The 12,062-nt window shown below is 44.5% G+C and overlaps 1 long non-coding RNA gene across 1 annotated transcript; it reads left to right on the forward strand.

Annotated features, from left to right (window-relative positions):
* The first annotated feature begins 4,357 nt into the window (after nucleotides 1–4,357).
* Nucleotides 4,358–7,710, forward strand: LOC144135265 (uncharacterized). The gene is made up of 3 exons (XR_013315422.1): nucleotides 4,358–5,065; nucleotides 5,184–5,311; nucleotides 5,828–7,710. It is a non-coding gene; the product is annotated as an uncharacterized LOC144135265 (long non-coding RNA).
* The last annotated feature ends 4,352 nt before the right edge of the window (nucleotides 7,711–12,062 follow it).

The following is a 12,062-nucleotide window of genomic DNA, read 5'->3' on the forward strand; positions in this document are numbered from 1 at the left end:
GGAGGAAAAGAGGAGCTGCGTTTTCTCGTCTTCTGGTTGAAAAACTTAACAGTTGTAACTCCACAGGGTCCTGTCTCTTCACAAGAGCCCCCTGTGCCAGGCCCACTTGAATCACATGATCAAGTACGGTTCATTGTTGAGGGCATTAGTGAATACGTCGGAAAGACGGCGGGAACGGAACAGCGGTCATTACGAGCGTACTTCTAGCAACGTCTTTCTCTGAACAGCCCCGAGCTTCGCTGAACAGCGATGCTCGGGGCTGTTCAGAAGCACAGAAGACACATCCAAATGTTTTTGCGACTGAGACCACCAGTTTTATGATGACAGTGAATTTTTATGACGCAAGCGCTGCAGCCAAAGAGCGCCATGGCAGAAGGTATTTTCGTTTTTGCTTAAGGTGGAGACGAAGACTCATTTCCCAAGAATTTCGCCCCTTACTAGCCGAGAACCAGGCCAGGGGAAGCTTGTACCCATTTGTTTCACCGGTGTGTACCCGGCGGCACTGGGGATTGAACCTAGCACCTCCCGTATGCGAGGCGGATGCTCATCCACTAGGTCACCACTGCGGTCCACCCGTTCTAGCTCCAGTATCATATATTACAGAATAAGCGGCGAGAAACGGCTTTCCGAATGCCAGGACCAGGGGCCAGGAATCACCTAGCGATTTCACGAAGCTAAAATCTGCCGGTTTCATTGAGGACTGGCCAAATATAAGTTGAAGTAGCCGAACAGTCAGGCGTATATGGCCACGGTCTGTCCCGAGTCAGACTGCAATGTGCGAACGCCAGGGTTAATTACAGAGTACACAGAATCGACTACCTTTAGTCAAAAGTTGAGCGGAAAGAAATGCCCACAAGCATGAGCACCCAATTCGTTTCGATCAATTATTTATACGCTAATTGATCTCTAAGACACGTTCTGCCAGCGCTGGCTGATAGCTTGAGTGAAGTTTTTTTTTCTACTTTCTGCACGTTCGTAGCTTGAGGGGAGGCTCGATTCCCGCCAGTTCCCTCGGAAAGCAAAACTATTCATGGAATGGGACTCTCACATTTAAAGGCGGATGCTTGAAGAAACAACGGACTGAATAAAATTAGGACCCTATATAGAAGAAAGGTGTTTAAAATATAGCGGTGAAGAGTTCTGCAGGAATTGAACTAAGCCGGTGTTACAAAATCACGTGAAATGAGATTTGTGGGTTTCAGGAAATAAGAGTGCGGAATTGGAAAGGAGGTTGCCGCATGACCGCCATTGTTTAACTCATTGTTCCCTCCCAAACCAGTTATTAGTAATCAGAATCTGCACCCTTTCCTCTTATATCTGTGGTAAACTCTGTGTACATATCTTATGTCCTAACTGCTTTTGTCCCCAGATCAAAGAAACTTCTAACCCTCCAGAAATTGCTCTGCATTTTTTTGCACGCTTTTCCGCATTTGAACCATATAATTTTTGGCACAACTACAGTAAGAGTGCAAATGAATTACTTGCATGACGGGCACTTGCTTTGACATTTACTAATTTAAGAAATACTGCAAACCCTTACAATAGGCCGAAGGAGGAGGGTCGTAAACATGTTCACACAAAACAATGCATCAAAAAGCGGAGGGGACATGGTACAAAAAAAAAATGCTCACAGAAAACAATGCATCAAAAAGCAGAAGGGACATGGTACAAAAAAAAAAACAAACTAACGCGTCTCTTAAAGTATGAAATGCAATGGCAAAGTACAAAGTGTTAGGACACAAAAAAACAAACGGTGAAGCACAAAGCTACGAAAATAAAAATACAACTGAAGCATACAAGCCGTTGACTATCTATATTATAAAAAATGTATGCTGTTTGAAGGTTAGGTAACAACTTGTTACAGTTAATATGCGCACTCATAGCGCAACACCTATTCATAATTTATAAATAGCCTGAATAAAAAAGAACACTACGCGTAAATTCTGTCGATTGGGCATCAGTTACCAATCGCTTACCCGCATTTGCTTTCCAGTTGTCGCAAGTTTAAATTATGTAAAATTGGCCAACATTTTCGAAGCGCCAATAGCTCTCTTCTTTATCACCTTTTCTCGATAAGACCGAAGGACGGACGGAACTGATGGTAACAACCTCCCATATGCATATATAGGTTAAGAAGTGTTCTTGCGCAGACAAAAAGTAACCCTTGTTCGCTGAGTGGTGAACATACTGGAGATTAGGTGTGCCTGCATATCTCGTATCACACTTTTTGTAGTTACAGTCTGCATTTCGCGCGTTACATTAATTTTATTCGATTTATACATGCCGTTTCAATGGCAATGATTGTAATTTTTTTTCCTGTTGTAATGCCGCAATAGGCAACTAATGTAAAAAAAAACTGAATTATGTTCAAATCGCAGTAGCGTGAAAAGTACAGCAGCAACCAATTTTTTTTTCTTGTGCTAGAGTTTGAGGGCTCGCATTGTTGGTCACTTGAGCCGCAATTTTTGCCTCGCACTGTACATTCGTTGAGCCAGTTGTAGCCAATCGCAGAAATCATTTTGCTTTATTTATTTTGAATCGAAAGGTTCGACAAAAAAAAACGAACATCGTATCGGAAAAGCCCGGGATAGAAAAACCGTGTGTGTTCATAAGTTTGGTTAGTCGGGAACCAGTTGGAGCACGTTGGAACCAATGTTAAGTAGAACAAATTGCTGTCAGGAGCCGAATCTGATTCCAGACGAACAGCCCGAACCCCAAAAAATTCTTCTTGGTGCTGTAAATCCTTCCGAGAGTGGTTGAACAAATGCAATGGAAAATTTGTCTTTATAATATTAGTACAAAACCTCAATTGAATTCGTCTTTTCTACCTTCTATCTTTCTTAAAACGAGAATCTGTCCTGTGATATTGACCGTAGTTTTTACAGAGAACGCTATGTGAGGATATATATATATATATATATATATATATATATATATATATATATATAGCGTGACGCGGCGCTGGTGAACACTCTCAAGGTTCGCGTACACCAAATAAACATAAATACCCGCGGGAGCAGCAGATTGGACCGCCGTCGCCGTAGCTCAGTTGGTAAGAGCACCGGACGCGATATTCGGAAGTCGTGGGTTCGGATCCCACCGGCGGTAGGGTTGTTTTTTCTGCTGCTTTATAAGTAATTTTCTTTAAGCGATTTATCAACGTAAGTAATATTATCCCACTAATAAGCACAACATATTAAAAAAAATAATGTTCCCGTATGCACCTTGGTTGCGGTGACTCTTGGCTCCCTTCATATATATATATAAAGATTTAGGAGAAGTGGGCACGTTCTAGCCCTCAGCTCACCGGAAATTTGTGAGACCCCCAAAAGGCGCCTGGTTTGGCCTGTTCGTCGCTGCCAGTGTCATTTGCGCAGCGGCTCCTCTTTGGCCACGCATCTGCAGCGGCGCCCTTTGTGCCTGTGCATTTTGTTTGCGTGTTTTGTTTGCACATTTTGCTTTCGTACGCCTGTGGTTGCCGCGCTGCCCATGTCCCCCGCACCGTCTTCCTCTCCCTTTCTCTCGTTTCGCCATCTCCTTTTGTACCCCATCCTTCCTTACTATACTAGTTTTCCCCTTTTTTATTTCTATTTTTTTGCTTCCTCCTCCAATATTGTCTCTGTCTGCTCCCCGCACCCTCATCTTTATTTCTTATTTTTTGTTCAATCTTTTGAACTGTTGTTGCTATTTGCTTGTTACACTCTTTTCTCCCTCCTCTTCTGCTCACAAACTTAAAGCGTCCATCAGACGCGAGACCACTACAGTCCTGAAGAAGACTGCACCGCGGTCGAAACGTTGATGACTAAATGTGTCTTTGTAGAAATATATCTTTATTCTGCGGAGCCAACGCAACCTACGTTCGTAACACACACACACACACACACATACACGCACACACACATATATATATATATATATATATATATATATATATATATATATATATATATATATATATATATATATATATATATATATATATATATATATATATTAGCAGACAAGGCAAATGAAGTGAGGGGCTCGTTTTGACAAACATATTAAGGAAGCGAACAGTTACCGAAATCAAGGTGCATAGGGGAATGTTTCGTTTTTTGTAATATCTGGTGCCAATCAATTGGTTTTTTTAAAGAAGATTACTTAAAAAGCAGCAGGGAAATGACCATGCCGCCTGTGGGATTCGAACCCATGACCTCCGAATATCGTGTCCGGTGCTCTTACCAACTGAGCTACGGCGACGGCTGTCCAATCTGCTGCTTTCGTGGGTATTTATGTTTCGCGTGTAAGCGAACCTTGAGAGTGTTCACCAGCGCCACCCTTGTCCATAGCGGTGGACGTAGCACGTCCTGGGGCGCGATTACGGATCAGTCTCAATCGAAATTGTCTCAAAAAGTATATCATTTGCCTCTCTCCTATTGGTCGGCGGCCATTTTGATTTTTTTCGTCACTGACTGACGTCGTAAATGGCGCAGAAGTGGTGACGTTGGCCATCTAATTATGCGGGCAGATTGAGACGATTTTTTGAGACTGGAAAAAGTAGTATCAACACGTTTGAGACAGAAAATGGCGGCTGTTTACATCGTCGTATACGCGGGTGACCGCGCGAGCAACGGTGTCGGAGGGTGCATGAAGACGACTTTGACGCGCGGGAGAGTTATTTCGAGGAGACTGCGCAGTGTCTGTGCGACGAACTCGCCGTTGAACTGGGAAGTGCGCGGGTGAGTGCGCTGTCAGTGGTGCGCGCTGCGCTTCTTCGCCTCCGGTGGGTTTCAAGGCGCCGTTGGAAGTGAAGAAAACGTCGGCGCAGCCCAACCGACTGTGAACAAGCCTTTGCGGCGGGCAGCGGAGACCAATGTCAACGTTGGGTAACAGAAGGGGGGTGTTCGCTTTCCGAGGAGACCCGAGGAGAAGGCGGCGGTGAAGGAGGGCGTCCTTTGCCTAAACGTTCGCCGCGGCAGCATCTCCGGCGTCGTCGGGTGTGTCGATTGGGCACTCATCACTATCAAGGAGTCTGGGGGCAGTGCTGCGAACGAGCCGCAAGCGGTTCTACGCTGCGGACGTAATAGTGAGTATACCTCGGCTACTGTTTTTGAACGCACGAGTTCAAGTGCTACAAGTGCATGAGCTACAAGTGCGGGCCTCGGCAGCGAGAGTGAGTATGGGCTGTGCTTGTTTTTTCTCAGATCTGTGGCGCGAACATGTGCATCCTGGCCGTGGACTCGCGCTGACCCGGATCCTTCCGCGACGCGTTTGTCTGGCGGCATTCCGAGGCGGAGGAAGGCCTGCTGGACGACGGTGATTTTTTTTCTGGGTAAGCAGTAAAATAGCCGTGTCACCCGTCGGGCGAACTCAGTCACATCTATTGAGCTCCAGCACTATGCATTTGGCCGGATCTGCTAAAGCTACAAGAATCAGTCTGGACAGTTACACAAATGCAGACACTTTACAGTATGATACAGTGTATTGCCACCCTTTCCTTTTGTTAAATATAATTGCAGCAGAAACACAGGACACATATTACATTGTTGAAATGCATAGCCTTTCCTGTTGAAGAAACCAAAGCAAAATGCACCTGACAGCGCTTGTGTTTTGTAGGCAATCATAGCGTATCATCTATATGAATATGGTGGTAAAAGACTGACCTTACAGTAATGCTCACTTATACATCTAAATCCTGCATGTATGTATGCTCTTGAATGTCATATTCAGCAAAACCTGGATGTGGGCTACTTGGCGTGAGTCTTCTACTGTATAGCAGAGTGTCCTGTAATGCTGTTGAGATCACTGAGAAAGGACATGCTTAGCCGCATCATTTTTTGTTATGCAGGAGACTATGTCTACCCACTGGAGCCATGGCTGCCTGCACCAGTTGCATGACATTACAGACCTGACTAAGCAGAAGGCCTGTACAACACGCCACATGCTTTCACACAATTTGTGGCTGAGCGCTGTATTGGTGTGCCGAAGAGCTGCTTCCGTTGCTTTCAAGGGCACCGGATGCACCAGTGCCAGTGGAAGTGGACAGTGCGCATCATCACCGCACGTGCTGCACTTCACAGCCTCTGTTTGGATGTGCCCATATCAGCCGAGGGTGCAGGCGACACTGCCTCTGACCCAGATAACAACGGGCCACCTCTAAATGGTGGCTGCCTCGTACAGACGGGATCCCTCCTCACCTGCCTCCTGAGAAGAGCATGCGGTGCTGTACTTTTGGCCTCTCTAGGACGACCCGTCTCCAGAGGAAGGCGTACCGAGGGATGGTGCAGCGGCAGTTGCGATGGAAAATCTAGCGTCCAGAGACGACTCACCATGCTGGCATAGAGAGTCATATCAGGCACTCTTCCCCTGTTGCCACTGTCATTTCCTTGTGTCATTGCACAACACACATCTGCAAGTGTGTGAGTAATTGTGTGATGTGGTTGTGCCCTTGGCCAACCTGTGTGCAGCGAGAAGCCAGCAGTGACAAACAAGTGCCCCCCACCGGCTGCCACTTCATTTTCAGTGTGTTTGCTAGTATATCTTCCAGTCCCTCAGCAGCGTGTTGCACAGTCTCTTCCTGAAGACGGAAAAGGTGTTGAAGCAGCTCGCCCAATTTCTGAAAAGCATCATTTTGAACTCTCTTTTGTCAATGCTTATGTCAGCCCACCTGCCCCTTCTCTGCTGTCTCCTTCCAGCTTGGTGGAGTGCCTGTGGTCATTACCTGTGTGACGAACATGCATGAACCAAACGTGTAGTGCTGGAATAAGGCATGAAATATTTGTGATGCTTGTTGGAATCGAAAAGCTGTTTTTTATTGCATCATACATTCAGTAAGCGCGTTTATTTTTTTAGGCACAGCATTTGACACGAGTGTTTCTATTGCAGAAAAGGCAGTGTACATACAAGCATAGTTTACCTTGATGTACAATTACCGTATGGCATTTCTGAGTGCAGTTAAGAAAAAAAATCTGAAAAATTGAGTTCAAAGTGCATGTTTTCTTTCATACAGAGGCTACCTGTACAATAAATATGGCATAGTACAGTGTACATGATGCATTTTCCAGACTACAAAACATTTTGGCACATATAAGTAGTGTAAATACCAAAGCTAAGCTTTTAGCGTAATGGTGTGTGGCTAAGGGTTTCGCTCTGTGCTAAATGCTGTACCTACTGCAAGGAAACCGCTGTACAACAATGCATAATAAAGATTGTAAGGTGCAGTGGCTCCAATGGCTGCTGAATGACTAGAACATCTTCACTGATAGACAAAGATGTGTAAACATCACAGACACATCATCAAGGAGATGGTGTGTGATTGGAGGTTAGTTTACAATCACAAATCATGCAACACCGTTACTGGAAATGCTCTACAGCTCTAAGAATATACATGCAGCTCCATTGTGGGAAATTTTGAGCACTCGGTTATTGCCCTATAACTGACACCTAGCTTGGTTTGCGTAACACAGGGCTATGAAGTCTTGTCCATGATGACACGAGACGGTGACAATGCCGAATGGCCGGACAAGCTCCTTGTGCTATCATATAATATGTGTGATAAGTGCAACTGCTGTCAAGCTACTTTTCGCCTAGGTATTTAATGTCCTAGTCATTTTCAACTGGCTGTTCCCTTTCAAACTGGAGTGGCCTGTATACAGGGTGTCTCAGATATGATGGACCATAATTAAAAAAAAAAAAAACAAGTGGTCTTCCGACCTGAAAGGAAGTGCATGTTAGAAGCTATGCAAAGTATTTAAAGCCCTTCAAACACTCCCTCACCAAACCCAGTTATACCAACATCACTCCGCCTGCTGAGCAAAATACAATATTACACATCACTGCCCTGTCCTACCTACCTCACTGCCCTGGATCATATGCAATTCAAGCGCTGTGTACCAGAAAACATGAACAAACTTGCTCAACTTTCTGCCCAGTTGCAATTAGCCTCTATACAAGCAAACTACTTCTTTCCAGGTTGACCCTGGATCTACTACATGATCAGTAAATAACGTTAATGGAACAAGCTCGTTCTCTCCTCGGTGACAATAGCAAAGTTATCAAGTCAAGTGCTTCCTTTCTCTCTAAACAAAGTGGAGCATAAACATCACAATTTCTGCATCTTGCACAGGAAAAAAAAGAAACTACGGCAACAACTGAACATAAACCGAACGGAGCTACAAAAATACAAACGGAACATCAAGTGCTTAGCCCGATGTGGGCGGCAACACTTGGTTACGAGGCAGAAGAGTGCTGCCACAGAGGCAGGCCGTGTCGGCTCTCATTTCCCGCACCGAGATTGCAAGCTATCAGCAGCTGCACCTGTCTGTCGGCAGTTGCTTCTATGTGATGATTCATGGTTTTCTGGTATTTTCTAAAGAAAATAAACAGAACCACACGTCACTCGGCGATCGAAAGGCGCCGACCGAGAACACAGACTAAAGTTGTCTTCGTCGATTTTCGAGCCGAGCGCTGCTTGTAAGTTGATCTCGGCAGGCCCGTAGCATTCACTGCCTTCAATCAGATTTTTCTGCGCACTTAAGACATCCGCAAAGTACCTTGATTTTAGACGACACGCGAAAAAACAGGAACTAGCCATGGAATCAGCTGTTTTCTTGCAGGCCGCCATGTTCACGTTATGCCACTGCCAGCGCGCCCTCATGGCAAGAGAAGTTAACCTGCAGCAAATTTAATTGAAAAACTGAGAATGCTTCTAATTTTCCCTCGTGTTGTTGAGATTGCAACAAAGTTTACTACCAAAATAAAACATTACTTGTTTTCTTCATTACGTTTTTGTTCATTTTCAGACTAACATGTTCACGCTATACCGCTGACAGCACACCTTCGCGGCAAAAAAAGTGACTAAACAGCAAAATTAATTGCAAAAATGAAAACACCGGTTCTTTTGCTTGGTGCTGTTGGGTTTGAAATACAGTTACTTAGCAAAATAAAACATTACTTGTTTTTATTCACTGCGTTTTTACTGGAAAACATTAGTCTACGGTCCCTTGTCGTGCGATTAGTGGTTTCGGGGCGGAGTCCACCGCCTCCTTGCTCCGCATTGGCCGATTCAGCGGTCGGCATTTCTCGGTGTCGTCATTTTGACGTCACTGTCTCAATATTGAGACAGTTTTTTGAGACTGATCCGTAATCGCGCCCCTGTAATACCGCAAGTGTGAAGTAGAACGTCATCTAACGGCGAGGGCGGAAACTGCGAGAGCCCTCTTATGCTACCTATTGCATCAAGACTGCCAGAGCCGAGACCCCCGTTAAGCTATTAGCAGACAAGGCAAATGAAGTGAGGGGCTCGTTTTGACAAACATATTAAGGAAGCCAACAGTTACCGAAATCAAGGTGCATAGGGGAATGTTTCGTTTTTTGTAATATCTGGTGCCAATCAATTGGTTTTTTAAAAAAGATTACTTAAAAAGCAGCAGAAAAACGACCATGCCGCCTGTGGGATTCGAACCCACGACCTCCGAATATCGTGTCCGGTGCTCTTACCAACTGAGCTACGGCGACGGCTGTCCAATCTGCTGCTTTCGTGGGTATTTATGTTTCGCGTGTAAGCGAACCTTGAGAGTGTTCACCAGCGCCACCCTTGTCCTTAGCGGTGGACGTAGCACGTCCTGTAATACCCCAAGTGTGACGTAGAACGTCATCTAACAGCGAGGGCGGAAACTGTGCGAGAGCCCTCTTATGCTACCTATGGCATCAAGACTGCCAGAACCGAGACCTCCGTTAAGCTATTAGCAGACAAGGCAAATGAAGTGAGGGGCTCGTTTTGGCAAACATATTAAGGAAGCCAACAGTCACCGAAATCAAGGTGCATAGGGGAATGTTTCGTTTTTTTTAAATATCTAGTGCCAATCAATTAGTTTTTTTAGTTTTTTTAAAGAAGAATACTTATAAAGCAGCAGAAAAAACAACACTCTCAACAACAACAACAAACAACAACACTCTCAAGGTTCGCTTACACGAAAAACATAAATACCCACGAAAGCAGCAGATTGGACAGCCGTCGCCGTAGCTCAGTTGGTAAGAGCACCGGACGCGATATTCGGAGGTCGTGGGTTCGGATCCCACCGGCGTCATGGTTGTTTTTTCTGCTGCTTTATAAGTAATTTTCTTTAAAAAAACTAATTGATTGGCACTTGATATTAAAAAAAACGAAACATTCCCCTATGCATCTTGATTTCGGTGACTGTTGGCTTCCTTAATATGTTTGTCAAAACGAGCCCTTCACTTCATTTGCCTTGTCTGCTAATAGCTTAACAGGGGTCTCGGTTCTGGCAGTCTTGATGCCATAGGTAGCATAAGAGGGCTCTCGCACAGTTTCCGCCCTCGCCGTTAGATGACATTCTACGTCACACTTGCGGTATTACAGGACGTGCTACGTCCACCGCTATGGACAAGGGTGGCGCTCGTGAACACTCTCAAGGTTCGCTTACACGCAAAACATAAATACCCACGAAAGCAGAAGATTGGACAGCCGTCGCCGTAGCTCAGTTGGTAAGAGCACCGGACGCGATATTCGGAGGTGGTGGGTTCGGATCCCACCGGCGGCATGGTTGTTTTTTCTGCTGCCTTATAAGTAATTTTCTTTAAAAAAACTAATTGATTGGCACTAGATATTAAAAAAACGAAACATTCTCCTATGCACCTTGATTTCGGGGACTGTTGGCTTCCTTAATATATATATATATATATATATATATATATATATATATATATATATATATATATATATATATATATATATATATATATATATATATATATATATATATATATATAGCTCTGCGGGACTGATCTTTAGTTGGAACTACCATTAAAAGTTGGGACTGTGAAAGATTAGATTTGCGATTAAACATCTGCGTGGGAAAATGTGTCTGATGCGTAATTTTTAGGGAAAATTAAGATATGCTCAACCTGTAGGACACATCGTACAATAGTTGATTGGCTTTCCTTGTAGAATAAATGATAGTCTGTCTAGTCATGAAATTACGGAATACGTGCCCTTCACTGAAACCACGGAAATGGCTCATAACCGGATAGTTTGCTACCATTACAGTCTCAAATGGGCTGTGCCGCATAACTGTATCCTTAGTCGTTTGGTAAAGGACATGATGTGTCTAATCTCAGCCACATTACTGCTATATCATATATCACTGCGCTTTAAGAAGTTGTTCAAGCTCCCGGCACTAGAAAGCTCGCTGTTTATGGAAGGAATCGTGCTAACAGTGTCGTTTAGGTCATGTGGATCGGCTTATAGAAAATTTCTTGGCGTCTTTTTTCGCAAAGACAATTTTTCTTGCTACGAACGAGGATGGAAAAGCTAATATTCAACTAGTTTGGGTGCAGGGGTAAATGGCTCGGCTGAGATAAACCGATATTTCCCAGAAAATTTGAAACATTTTCGAAAAGAACTTCGGGCGCGGAAGTTTTTTGATGCGCTACTGTTTGCGATGAAGTTTTGTCTTTTCCCGATTACGGTAGAAACCAGCAGCAGAACTGGCGCTTGTGGCGGCACCCGGAAAGACTAAAAAAGCGGCAGTCACGTGTCGTGGTGTCCTTTTTGGGAGCCACCGAAAATTTGTGCAACAGATACAGAAGTGTGGCGCATGACACTTGAGGTGAAATTCAAATAGCCACATTTCCTCTGCAGGTATTATTCAACAAACTATTCAGACACATCCACAAATCAGTAAGAACTTTTGATGTATTTTTCAAGTTTTGCAGCTTGCGAATAAAAGATGCCAAAGATATTATTACCGTGTCTAGCTGTACCCAAGCGATATGGTGGAAGTGTTCATCAGGTCTATTCTTCAGACAATGCTTGTTGCAGAGAGGTCAGTTGAGTTGGAACCTTCTTTAGACAGTGCTGTTGCTTGCTCTCGTGCCGAGGGCGTGGTAATCGCCTCATATCTAGGGTGCCTCTTGCACTTGCGCCTGGTGTAATGTGCAGGAGCATCAGGGCATTCTACTCACGTGCTCCACACACCAATAGTTTATACAGGCGCTACTTGCAGCACTGACCACTATGTTTTGAACAAACTTCCAGTTAGGAGAAGCTGGAGCATGCGTTC

Source organism: Amblyomma americanum, chromosome 5 (assembly GCF_052857255.1).
Source record: "Amblyomma americanum isolate KBUSLIRL-KWMA chromosome 5, ASM5285725v1, whole genome shotgun sequence".
NCBI lineage: Eukaryota > Metazoa > Arthropoda > Arachnida > Ixodida > Ixodidae > Amblyomma > Amblyomma americanum.